The sequence below is a fragment of the Phocoena sinus genome, chromosome 7 (genome assembly GCF_008692025.1).
Source record: "Phocoena sinus isolate mPhoSin1 chromosome 7, mPhoSin1.pri, whole genome shotgun sequence".
Taxonomy (NCBI): Eukaryota; Metazoa; Chordata; class Mammalia; order Artiodactyla; family Phocoenidae; genus Phocoena; species Phocoena sinus.
Window position 1 is genome coordinate 26,202,934 of NC_045769.1, and position 14,646 is coordinate 26,217,579.

Sequence of the window (14,646 nt, forward strand, 5' to 3'; positions counted from 1 at the left end):
ATCATCACATCTCTTTAAAAAACAGATAAACGTTCGTTTTGTGGGTGCTATTTTCTTATTTCAGAAAAAGAAAATAACACTTTTAAAATTCAAAACCTCATCTGTAGCCTCCCATGATGGATTCTCCATACAAATTTATAAGACCTGTGAAGTTCAAAATATGCACAACAGACAGATGACTCATATTATGATCTCACTAAAGAAAAGACAGAACTTATCTGTAATTACACTAGCCTCCAAAAGCTGAATTTTTCATTCCCTTGGTTTGAGCATTGCAATGGCTTTATCTTATATCGCCTTTTTGGTTGTGTGTGTTGAAACGATCTTCTCATTTTTGGACTGTCCCTTGTAGACATTTTTGGCAGACCGGAGGAACTGCTGTCTGGAATCTTTGTTGAGCACCACACTCTCCTTAATGCTGGAAGATATCCGAGTCGCACATCTGTTACTCATTTACACCCTTGAACCAGAAGCTGGGCCAGAAGAATGGGATTACAAAAACGAGGTCGCTAAGCCTTTTTTCCTTCTCTTTTCTCCTCACTTCTTGCATCTTCCCAACAAGCAGATTTTTAACTGCCAAATGACAGAAGACTTGGAAGCTGTAACCACTGTTGAAATTATGTTTGTCAAACATTTTCTCTTAATCTTTAAGTAGCATTTGTCTTTCTTTTTAACTTTGTTTTTTAAAATAAAATTTTATTTTATTTATTTATTTATTTTTTTGACAGTATGTGGGCCTCTCACTGTTGTGGCCTCTCCCGTTGTGGAGCACAGGCTCCGGACACACAGGCTCAGCGGCCATGGCTCACGGACCCAGCCGCTCCGTGGCATGTGGGATCTTCCTGGACTGGGGCACTAACCCGTGTCCCCTGCATCGGCAGGCGGACTCTCAACCACTGCGCCACCAGGGAAGCCCTAAAAATTTAATTTTACAACAGTTTTAGATATACAGAAAAGTTATGAAGTTAGTATGAAGAGTTCCCATATGTCCATACCCAGTTTCCACTTTCATTAACATCTTCTGTTAGTATGGCATATCTCTTACAATTAAGGAACCAATATTGATAGATTATTTTAATTCAAGTCCATACTTATTCAAATTTCCTTAGTTTTCTGTTCCAGGATCCCAACCAAGGTACCACATTATATTAAGTAATCATACCTCCTTAGGCTCTTCTTGATTTTCTCAATTTGTTTTGTTTTTTGTTCTTTGATAGTCCTAACAGTTTTGAGTACTGGTCAGGTTTTATACAGAATGTCCCTCAAAATTGGAACTCGTCTGACGTATTTCTCATGATTAGGCTGAGGTTTTTCATTTTTGTGAGAAAAACCTCAAAGGTAAAGTACTGTTTTCCTCACATTTTATCAAGAGCACATACTACAATATGACTTTTGACCGTTAGTCAACTTTGAGCCTCTGGCTGATGTAGTCTTTGTGCAGTTTCTCCATTGTCAGGTTACCCATTTCCTCCTCTCCACACAGTTCCCCTCAGAAAGAAGTTGCTGTACAAAACCTGTATTTAAAAAGTGGGGAGGTGTATTCCCCCTCCACGTGAGAGGAATACCTCATAAATATTTTGGAATTCTTCTGCACAAGATATTTTTCAGTTCCCCTCCATTTATTTAATTACTCAATCATTTATATCAGCATGGGCTCATGGATATTTATTTTACACTTTGCGGTATAACCTAATACAATTTCATTCATTTTGTTATTCATTTTGTTCCACCTTTTGTCGTTGGGAGCTTTCTCCTTTGACATGTCCCACTGTTGTTTGTCTTATTTACTTTTTAGCACTTTCTTACTTTCTGCCACTACAAGATACTTCAGGCTCATGTTGTATATTTTCTATCCCCAGCCCTAGTATCAGTTCCTTTTTCCAAGGAGCCCTGGTCCGTCTTTTTTGTCTGTTTGTTTTTTGCGATACGCGGACCTCTCACTGTTGCGGCCTCTCCCGTTGCGGAGCACAGGCTCCAGACGCACTGGCTCAGCGGCCGTCGCTCACGGGCCCAGCCGCTCCGCGGCATATGGGATCTTCCCGGACCTGGGCACGACCCTGCACCAGCAGGCGGACTCTCAACCACTGCGCCACCACGGAAGCCCCCTGGTCCCTTTTATTGGAGAATGATATTAGAAAATAAGATATGGATGGTACTAAGGAGCCATTGTTTCTAGATCCTCCCACACAGAGCAAGGATGTATTTGTATGTACTAACCAGTGCATATACACATATCTATAAATATTTCTATCTGTAACTATCTATCTATTGTAAACTAACTATGAATGCATACTAATCTGTTGCCACATGGATCATTCTAGCCTCTTCCCCTAGTTTATCTGTAACCAACAGTGAAAAACCTGACTCCCACCATCTGCCAGCATATGTGAGTAGTGGTATCAGAATTGCTAACCAATTCCAATGTGGGAATAATAGTGTATGCAAAATTTTTGGACTGGTTTCTTTCACTTAGCAACATGCATTTAAGTTTCATCCATGTTTTGTGTGGCTTGAGACTTCACTTCTTATCATTGAATAATAATCCATTGTATGGAATCTGAATATGTGGGAGTTTGTGGTATAATTACCTCTTTGACAAAGGTCCAGTGTTCTTGTGAAGGCTGTTGACTGGGCATAAGATGAAGACATGGTCTAACACACCACAGTGAAAATGGTTGTCTTCCCAGACACGTGGTTTATTTCCACTCATGTTGACTTTTGAAATAAAGTTTTCCTGAAAACCAGGAAATATTTTTAACTTCCTCTTGTATATCTATAATTCGGTCCCCTCTCCTCCCTTTGTCTTTTCTCTTCTTTCTCTTCACTCTCCACTTTCCTCCAGACTTTAGAAATGTAAAAGTAAGAGGAATTATACTGCAAGCTTGTTCTTCATAAAAGAACATCTTTTAATTAAATTAGAAAAAAATACCGCCACAGGCAACACTTAAACTGACAAGGTATGCATTCTGTTAATCTTTGCAGAGAGGCAGTGTACACTGCACTTAATTTAATTAGGTAGAGAAAAGGCCTGTTTAGTCCTAGGGGTTTACCAGTGTCCTTTTAACCTGAGGACACAGCATTTATGTAAAGTCATTTTGATATCAGGCAATACATTTCTAAACAGTAATTTTAAAATACTACTTGCTATTTTTAAATGATACCTTGTTGTAACTTCTCACTTCATGAGACAACTTTCATATCACAGAGAAATTTCACCTGCCAACCGGCTTTTTGCTTCCCTCCAATAATTTATTGACTTTGAAAGTGTTAAATAATTAGGATTAGGTTCCCTGGAAAACAACTGCACTCGGGAAATACACGTCAAAGCTATATTACAATGGATAATGTATTTGGATTATGTTTCTCTTCTGGGCCACGGTAGTGAATGATAACAAATAACTTTTATATTAAAAACTATATTACAGTTGAGAAGTAGGTTATGTTCTGATGACACTCGTGGTACTACAGACACAGAAAAGAAATCTTTAGGATGTTTTAGTCATCTTTTTATCTCAAGTCATACTTTCCAACACTTCAAAATCTTCTCTGAATATTTCTACCTCGTTCGACCACCCTAAGAAGCTAGATGGGTTATCACTTTGTCACGCTCAATTATAATAGAAAATCATCCAGGGATCATATTAACTAAATACAAGCAACTACAGTTCAAAAAGCAAGTTATATACTAAGAAATGTTCCATTTAATGAAGATTTTTTTACCCAGAATGACAGAGAACCCTGTTGCAGTCTCCCCAAGGTAGCATTATGAATCAAAGCAAAGATATACATTTTTTTTTTTTAGTTCCTTGGATTTCATTTGTTAATTTATCTACTCATGTGAGTAGTTGAGAGTAGGCACTAGCCTAAGTGATAGCAGTCTGAACTAGTCAAACCCAGCCTGTGACAGCATAAAGCTTAGACTCCAACAGTCTGGGGGGTTGTTTCTGTCTGTGGTTTCAGGTTTAGGTGAAGGTTGGAGCAGTTTTTGAGCAATAAAGGAACTACTGAATAAGAGATTGATTGGAGGTATGTTAATCTCTCTTTTTTGTTATCTATCTGTACAACACAATATCCTTTGCAATCACAAGGATGATATATGTTGATGTAATTAGTCCACAACAAGCGGGTCAAATTCACTTTTGGTAATACCTCATCAGCATCTAATTTTCAGTTCTGATCTGAAAACCTAGCAGACCTCTGATTTAAAATTACTGTTTGGGGACAAATTAAAAAGTTCGTTTTCAGGCAGAATGATTCCTGGCATTTATTTGCACAGAGACTTATATAACTGGTCCAAATTCATGCCCCATTTATGTAAGAAGAATTCATTGTTAAATGCTTAACATAAAAGTCAGGACCAAAGGAACAAATGATGAGTATCCTAACAATTTGGGAAACACAATATCAGGGTTAGGAACATAGGCTTTGTTACCAGGTGGACCTGGATTTGAATCTCAGTTCTGTCACCTATTATCTGAATTATCTTAGGCTTATTCCTTAGACTCTGGAGGCTGAGATTCTCTGTGTTTAAAATAATAATAACAACCATGCAGGGTCGTTACTTAAGGATTAAATTTTTAAATGTACCCAAAATATTTATTACTAAGCTTGCATATATGTACTAAATAAATGTTGGGTGTTACTGTGTTTGTTGGCAGTAAACAGGCCTTTAAAACTCTTCTGCATTCCTTGATGATTTAGAATAAATGCTTTTGCCAACAGTTAACAGAAAATCAGACTCAAATGATTCTAAAAATAGGCAAACTGTGTCATTTCAACTAAAATGAACCTAGAAGTAGAATAATTCCAAAAGTTATCATAGACTTATCTTCAATAACCCAGGTTCTCTCCATATATATTTTTTTGCTCTGCCCACACATAGTGTTGACTTTTGTCCTCAGATTTTAATCCTCATGATCATAAAGTGACTGCCACAACCCTGCTCTCACAATTTCACAGGACACTGTGCAATGGCCAGAAGTGAGAAGGAGAATGCGGGCTAACAAATTAGTTTGTCACAGTTCCATAGATGTTGACAAAAGAGTGAGACTCCTTGGTGAGTCAGAGATGGAGAGTTTATTACTCATAATAAAAGCAATGGCCATAGCATCATCAATTTTTTGAACTATTTCCCAAAGTCACCATTCCCACAGGGCAATGTGACAAGGGCCTGGTGATGCCTGCATATAGTGTGGATTGTTTAATAGGAGAGGAACCCTGATAGGAGGAAATGCTAATCTTTTATATGGGCTTTAAGCAAACCTGCTTGACTTTTGTGCTGGAAGGCGATATTATCTTTTTTATTCTGGACAGTAAGAAAACCTGTCCTTTACTCCAAACTATTTCTATTTCTGAAGGCTGTTTACTATACAAATTTCTTAAAATATAATTTGGAATAAAAGAGCAGTGAGTAGAGAAATACAAGAACTCCCATGCAGAGTGTACCCCATTCTCATCCCCCTTGTTAAAAGTAACAAAATCTGGACTTCCCTGGCGGTCCAGTGGTTAAGACTCCACGCTTCCACTACAGGAGGCCCAGGTTCCATCCCTGGTCTGGAAACTAAGATCCCACATGCTTCAATGTGCAGCCCCAAAAAAGTAACAAAATCTTTCTCAAAAGTTTTCTGGGAGTCTTTATTTCACTCAGTATATTTGAGCCTCATTTGCATTCTTAGTTCCAACTCTAGGAAAGGATACAGGAGCGCCATAATTGACTCATTAATCAAGATTTAATTCCAGGACTAAGGAGGCTCCCAGCCTCCCCTACAGCATGCAGCTCCCCCACGTTACAAAAAAATGGAGTTTTCTTGAAAAGCGAAAATGGAGGATTATTATTCAGCAGGTGACCAACCAATGGGAACTGCCAAACCTGTTGTGTGTGTGTGAGTGTGTGTGTGAGTGTGTGTGTGTGTGTGTGTGTGTGTATACATCCACATCAGCCAGGATAAATTGTCCTTTAAACAAATTAAGAAAACTCTCTTAAATGTAAGTGTAGCTTGCCTTATGGCAATTGCAACATGTGGACAAATAGGCTCTCTTTATTTTGGGGTGTTGAGAAACACGTGTGTATGTGAGAAAGAGAGAAAGATAATTTTAACAGTGGTATCTATGAATAATGATATAGTTTTGCTGTTGTAATGTTACCTGCATTCTCCAAATTTTCCACATTGAATATATATTATAGTATCTGATTCACAATAGGTGCTCATTAAAAAGTTATTATAATAATTAATAATTAATTTTTAGCTTTATAATAAAAGTTATCTATATTATGATACTCTCCCAAGAAAAATCTTAGAGTCTTAATTACAGTGACACTTTATTTTGCTTTGTTTCTTTGTTCAACATTAATCATTTTTCTAAAAGCTTACATTTCTGTTAAAAGTCTAAGAAAACAATATCTGATATAGCTACCCTATACCATGTCATATGGTACTTTCATCTTATACTTTGGTGCTTTATTCATCCTCTCAAGTTTTTTTTTTTTTTTTTTTTAATCAAGATCAAATGGATAGCACCTCAGATCAGCCAGTGTCTCAGTGTGGGTGCCAGTAAGAAAACTGTCTAAGGAGCTCTAAGGTTCCATCTACAAGCCAGAAAGCTATGTTATCTGTGTAATTTTTAGATATTTTTTAAGTGAAATATTTCTCTTATTACAGAAATTGTTTAACACATTATCTTGGCTATCTTATATGCAAAAAATAAAGAATGATTCACATGAAAGAATCAGCTGGAAATCTACCCTTACGGCCTGGAAAACTATGCTGTTGAGAAGTTGGGCAAGAATTATATAGTATATGCCAAGCTAATAGTCTCAGATATTTTTATTTCTCTGTGAACTCACCAAGATTCATGGTCAAGAAGCCATTCTGATTTGGGAAATGGTACTTCTAGTTGTGGAGACCCCTCAAAATGGCTTAAACCATAGTTCAACATCCACATCCTGCTACAAGTTTCGTAGGCTTGTGCAGATTCTTTACTGCTATTTCTCCTCACAATGCACGTGACCATTAGTTCCACAAACATACAAGGAGTGCTTATTATGTGTTGTGGATACAAAGATGAGTAAGACATAGTTTCTGACCTCAAGGGCATTCACACAGAAAACTGCAATTACATGGGATCTTTCCTACAATAAAAGTATATGTAGGATGTGAAAAATAAAAGAGGGATTCAACTGCCTGATGGTCATGGAAAGTTCCCCAAAGTTGCCTCCACCCTAGGAGTCTAAGTCAGTGCGATGGCGGGTTAGTGAAGAGCCTCTAGTAAGGAACATCACGAGCAAAAGCATGAAGGCTGGAGAATATGTGGTGGAGAATAATTAGTAAATACTTAGAGACCGCTACACTGGTACCCTGTAGGAGTTAAGAAAGAGAGGAAATAAGTGTGTTCTTTAAGAGTCAAACTATAAAATTAAAACTTAAAGAGTTATATAAAGGTAAAGTCGTCAAGGAAAAACAGGATGATTCTCAAGAAAAACTGCTTGTGTTTTCCTTGAAATTACTAGCATGCATAAAGAAAGAAGGTTTTAGTTTTCCCTGGAAACGTGGGGCAAAGAAGCAGAGAAGAAACAGTGGACAGATACAATCCTTCTTAGTACACAAAATCAGAATTCTATGCTTAAAAGGCTAAGGAGGGCTTCCCTGGTGGCGCAGTGGTTGAGAGTCCGCCTGCTGATGCAGGGGACACGGATTCGTGCCCCGGTCTGGGAGGATCCCACATGCCACGGAGCGGCTGGGCCCGTCGCTGAGCCTGCGCGTCCGGAGCCTGTGCTCCGCAACGGGAGAGGCCACAACAGTGAGAGGCCCGCGTACCGCAAAAAAAAAAAACAAATGCTAAGGAACAGAATTTTTACCATAGGAAACTCATCAGCGTAATAACTATCTCCCTGTGAGTTCTCTTAAGAGAAAGCCCAAGAATCTTTCACTCTGTAGTCACACTTAACCCCTTCCCAACAAGCATGTGAATATTTTCAATATGAAGCTGATGTGCTTAAGGAATAGTGAGAGCTTCACTGCCTTAGTTTGGGTCCCCCCCAAATCGGACCCTGAAGCAAGAATTTGGGAAGCATAAATGAGCAATGGGGAAGATGGGATGGAAAAGGGAGAGAAACCAAAAACAAAACAAAACAAAACAAAAAAATGGATGTGTTCATGAACAATTTGCTATTTAGGTGACCATTGTTAAGTTCTATAGGAACCAGGTATAACAGGTCTGAGGATTCGCACTGAATGGTGGGAGACAGGGTCATTTATCCAGGACCCTCATCTCCCATCATTGAGGGTTGCCTTCTGGGTGGTTATAACTCTTCCCATGCCATACATCCACACACTTCTGGGTCCCCTAAGTGCAGAGAACCACGCTCCTGATGAGTTTGAGAAAGCCCTGGAGCAAAGAAGTGAGAGTCAAGTACTTAGAGCAGGAAGCTATTGCTTGACGGCCCCTGAGTCTGACAACTAGTTCAGGTCTGGAAACTCGTGCAGAAGGGACTACAAGCTCCTGCTTGTGCTATACTGAGATCTTACCCTAGCTATCAAGGCAATGAGGCCAGGCAGGTAACTCCTCTAGCTACACGACATAAGAGTCTTTTTAAATGCTGGCATCAAGGCCTTCTGGTTTTCACAACATGCTCTGAAAAGATAGTTTGCTAATCTAAGCTTTATATTCTCCTCCTTCAAGGATTCCAGAGCACTTAATAAATGTCAGTCACTATCCTTTTCATCATACTTGATTTCGTATGTTCCCAGTGCTGGCACTCTTGCATAAACCAGTGCTTGCCCTTCCATCTCCACATGCTCCCACTTTACTCCAGCAGCAAACGTCATCACCATCCCACTCACCACTGGCCAAGCGATCCCTGTTCCCATCTCACTGGAAAGTGATCCCATTTCAGAATCCAGCACTGAGAGTCTGCTTTCAAGGGTCACATTCAGTACTAGCTGCCTTCACTTCAGTTCCCCCAGAAAGCAGACCCTGAGTGAAGGACTTGGGTTCAAGGAGTTTCGCAAGGTGATTCCAAGAAGCAAGTGAGAGGAGTGGGGAATTGAAAAGAGAGAGAAGCCAAAACAAAGCATGTTATTAAGCCAACTGTTTGAGCAACTGGAACTCAATTCCACTGGAGAAGCTTGGAGAAACCATTAGAAAACAATCTAAAGATTTTCCCATAACAGAATAGTGAGACTGAAATATTTATCTCGAGCTCTGACCCCCAGTTGTTTAAGGGTTGCCCAGGGGGCCTAAATCTTAGCATTTCCAAGTTGCACCTGGTGAGGCACCCTGAACTCTGGCCTTGAGGAGAAAATTCTCGGGCAGAGAAGAAGAGAGGCCCAGGAGATTGGAAGAGAAAGATTTCAGAGTGCTAAGAGGTGGACTCAGGTGGGCTGAAAGGATATAGGGGAGCATCAGTAGCAGTTCCTATATTCACTTTGGCTATAATTTATAGGCTAGGGAGGTGATAAAATTCCTTAAATGCTACACCAAGAATTTGTCTTTTCATCCTGAAAGTTATAGAGACATTACAGGTTTTCATTATAGATAAGTCTGTCTAGTAGCCATGTGAAAAGTAATCTGAAAAGGCTAACACTGAAAGCACTGAGACTGGATAGGAAGCTGTTATTAGCATGTGTTAGAGATAACAAAGACTTCATACAGAGTAATGAGAATAGGTCTGCCTTCACCTCAAATAAACATAAAGGATCCAGGAACAAGATTATTATCTTTATAGTTAATGGTCAGGCTGAAAAGCCAGTACATATTTCCAGGATTACTGGAAGTATACAGTTGGAAGAAATTGAGAGAGAAAATATATCAAGTTTCTTATCGTTCACGGTATCCTACAATTTTCAGCAGTAGGGAGAATATGATTAAATTACCCCAGCTGTGGTTTTTAAACTGTAATATTCATACACATCACCTGGAGGTCATATTAATATGCCACTTTTCACTCAGTAGATCTGGGGAAGTGTCCACGTTCCTAAGAAGACACTAGATGATGCTAGTCTTTTGTTCTTTTTCACATTTTGAGTATCAAGATCACAGACTGTTTTATGATGGCCTCATCTGCTCTTATTCATACCTATGTGAGGACTTCTGTCCTTATCTACGCTCTATGTACTTATACCACAAATTTATCTATTAGTTATGGTATTCACAGCTGAAGCAAGGTGACTTCCTGCCAGTGTGATTGACATCAGGGGCCTTGTATTTATCAAAATTCCAGAAGCCAGAATTGCTCTGAGGCATTGCAACATTCACAGAACAAGATGTCACAGGCTGAATTGACAATAACAGAACTATTTAAAACATCTCCCGCAAGATCACAAAATAAAGTTTTTCTCTGGCCATCTCATTGCTTAAATAAATTTACAGAGTATTTTCCTGTCAAAATACATACATACAAACATATCATATATACAAACTCACTGAATGTTAGGTCTAAAACTGGAGAGCTCATATCATCCAATTTCATCAGTGTAGTACACAAAACACAGAAAATGCTTTAAAAAAAAAAGACCCTCATCTTCCAGGTTAATTTTCTTTTACAAGGAAGGAAATTATGTTAGCTCTCCTGAGCAGTTATTTTTCAATAGTATATTCTTTACTTTGTTCTTTAGGTTAAATGCCTGTTGGTTTCACTAATGACTGTCAGAATCAAAAAGATTAATCCGATCAAATTGGTTTTACCAAAACACTATTGGGATTGGTTTTACCAAAACACTATTGGGATTGGTTTTACCAAAACACTATCGAATTGGTTTTACCAAAACACTATTGGGATTCCTAGTTTTAGATTTTTATTTCATTTGATGTATTTAACTCCTTCCCATCATTAAATTCTCCAAGATATATTTAAATAGGAACATCTATACCAACTCTAGAAACTAGGGTTTCAAGGAAGTACAGCAAAATACATTTCAGGTGAAGCAAATTTGGGAAATGGTTGAATGATTCACCACAAGAAAAGGAAAACCAACTGGCAGAACTAATATGAATGACCTCAGAGAACCCAGTCCCTTGGCTTGGAGTAGCTGTGGCAGAATATACTCAAGTTCATCCCGGGGGTCAGTTGATGAAAGGGCAAACCTTAATCCAAAAGAGCTTTACTTTAAGAAGCATACAAAAAAATAGTCAATTCACAGTGAATGAGAGAAATATGGGGAACTTAACTCATAGCTCATATTTGGTGTCCACAGATTCCCATGTCCACCTTATTTCTGACTCTTAGGAAATAGGGACTCTAGTTTCAAGATGGCAGGCTGAGTACAAGCATCACATCTTCCTACCACCAAATATGCACATATACACACACACACTCCACACACGATATGCTTAAAAATCAAAGAAACAAAAAGAACTGTTATTGGGTTATAAACTGCAAGTAATCCTTCCAAAAGAACAGAAATAGCAGAGGAAAGCAGCACCTAAGAAACTCACATGAAAGTTTTGCCACAGTAGGTAGGAATAAGAGCCTCGGGATTACTCATGTCAGCGGAGGCAGGAGCTAAGAATAGGAAGAGATGCAGAGTCAACCAACAGAGTAGTTACTGTAGATGGAGTTATCCTGTAGTTCTCGCCATTTCCAGATAATAATGAAGTGGGAATTACAGTACAACTCTACATAGCAAAACCTATGAGATGCAGTTATAGCAAGGGAAATGTACTATGTTAAATGCATTCATTAAAAACAAGGAAAGTTGAAAGTAAATAAATGATGTTTTTAACTGAAAGGCCTAGGAAAAAAACAGCCAAGAGAGAAATTAGTATTAACTATGAAAACAGATTTTAAAATGCAAGAGTAGCCAAGAATATTTTGAAAAAGAACAAAGAGAATATAATTACCCTACTAGATATTTAAATATACTATAAATCTTAAGTATTTAAAACATTGTATTGTTAGCACAGCAGAAGACAAATAGATTATGGAAACAGAATAGCCATAGAACACATACAGGCATAAAAGAAAAGATTAACACATTAGACTATACAAGTAGAACTCCAACATGTTTAAAAGTACCATAAAGATGACTAATAAGTGACTAAGAGAAGAAACTTCAATAAATGCAACAAGGGATTAATATTTCTTATGTATATTAGAAATACTTACAAATACAAACAATCCAATAGAAAAAGCAAGAAAAGGTTATAGACAGGCAATTCCAAAAGAAGAAAATAAGAATGTCTTTTAAACATATGAAAAGTGCTTGATCAAAGAAGAAATCTGCAAATGAAAAATAAAATAATGAGGTATAATTCTTCCTTATAAGCTTAGCCAAAGTTTGAAGGTTTGACAATTTCAAGTTTTGACAACCAGAGAGGGAGAACTTTTAAACCACTGTGGAGGTAATATTGCTGTGTCTATTAAGTTTAAGTATAGTTTCTTTAAGACTATGCAATTGCAATCATTGATGAGCAACCTAGAGAAACAGTGCTGCAAGTACAAAGAGTCATGTTAAAAATATGTTCATAATAGCACTGTTTTGAAAGCAAAAGTTTAGAGAAAACCTAAAGTCAAATACTAGAGAAAGAGTTAACTTAACTGTGACATTTGAAAAAAATAAGAACTATACTATAGATATTAACAGGGAAATGTCTCTATCTGAAATGTGATGAAATGTCTCATCACATTTAAAAAAATAAGAACTATACTATAGATATTAACAGGGAAATGTCTCTATCTGAAATGTGATGAAATGTCTCATCATACTGTTGAGTCAGATGAAGAGAAAAATTAGTACAATGAGTTTCTCTCTCTCTCTCTCTATATATATATGTAACATATGTATATATGTATATAATAATATACATATACATAATATAATACATAGTTACAGATGTTACCTGTTACATATATATGGGTGCATATATATGTATATACATATATTTATGTATAGTGTACACATAATTTATATAAATATTTTAAGCTTAATTGATATATATCATATTTTATTTATGATTATAATTATATATTAAATAAGTTTAATCTAATATATTATTATTCATATATAATATTTTTATATAATTATACATAAATATATATAAATTTTAAGAAGAAACTTAACTGATAATATTACATAGGATCTCTTAAATGATAACAATTCTTCTGGCTATAATTTAGAGTATCTGAGAAGATAGTGCCGGAAGTCAGGAAAGAAATGTTAGTTTATTTATCTTTCTTTATATTTTTTAGAAAATGTTTTTAAATGTATAATTACCTTGATAATTCTTAGTATCACAATGCTAAAGGGATTGCCGGTCTTAGAAGGTATAGTATATTTCTTTAGTACTTGCACTATTTATTTTGTGTGTGCTTAATTACATAAGTTATAAATAGAGACCATTTGATTAGAAAAATCTTAGAGAACTTTATTGGCTAATGGAGTCACCTCCTCTCCTATGGTATGTTACCTGCCCCACACTCCCAACATACACTCTGTTGCCCTGGACCACTCTTGACTCCAAGCAAATATTTTGTAAATGCAAAGTCCTTTCACACTACATTTACTAATTCTTTAATGTAATTCCATGACTTTCTCACAAACAACTATATGGCAAAAGTAGAAGGTTAAAAGAACTTCATCAGCACCAGGAAGAGGCAATTTGCTACTAAGACTTTTCAGTTTGGCTCAAGAGATCCGATCTTCTCCATTACTATTAAAAATAGGCTATGACCAAACTCATTGGGGACCTATGCCAAATTTCAAAAATCTTAAATATAGTACAATTTGGAAGAAATACATACCTATCACCATTCCATCCTTAAATTTTCTTTGCAGAGATGTTATAATTAAACACAAGGTTTGAAGGTATGCTTGACTAACACAGTTGTGCTAATTTGCTGGAAAGTCAAAAACATCATGACTTGTCATTTTCCCTAGCAATGAAACAGGAGAATAAGGATTACCTTAGACTTCTTATTAACTAACATTAGAGTTCTGTAAAATTATTAATATTGTTACTCAAAGATACATTGGTGACTATATACAGTGAGTTGAGGAAGGTCTAAGTATTAAGCCAAAGGCTGAAACTAAGTGAATAAATTTGAGTATATAAAAATCAAATATTTCTCTAAGAAAAAATAAAAAAAACATTTCTAAAAATAAAAATCACAAAATATATCCAAATCTTGATTTCTGTACCATTCTATGATAAAAAGAACTGGTGCTTTTTGGGAAAATAGCTGATTTTAGTGCTGGAGCCAGGAGTAGTACAAGGTGAGCCTAGATCATCTTGTTGTGCCAGGTGACAGGGAAGTTCTCAAAAAGGGGCGGGACAGGGGGGAGTGGAGGTATGTTGAAAGATCAAAGGAGTCAACTTTAATAGTTACCAATGGCTAAATCTGGAGTAATTTGAACACTTTGATAAATAACCGTATCATTGGATTATAACTGAAAGGATACAATAAATATTCATGAGTCTACTGGCAAAAATAAATGATTGAATAAATAAATAGAAAGTAAAGGGATAAGTCTTCCTTTCAGAAGAACTACAGTTAATAACTGTAGAAGAAATGAAGGAATTAGAAAATCACCCTTAGACTGAGACCACACAGTAATAATTTCTGCAAGCAAGATACACCAATGAATACTAAAAATTAGTAGGCAAAACTTTAGGATAATTTGCATTGTTTCAAAATGTCTTTCCTAAAAT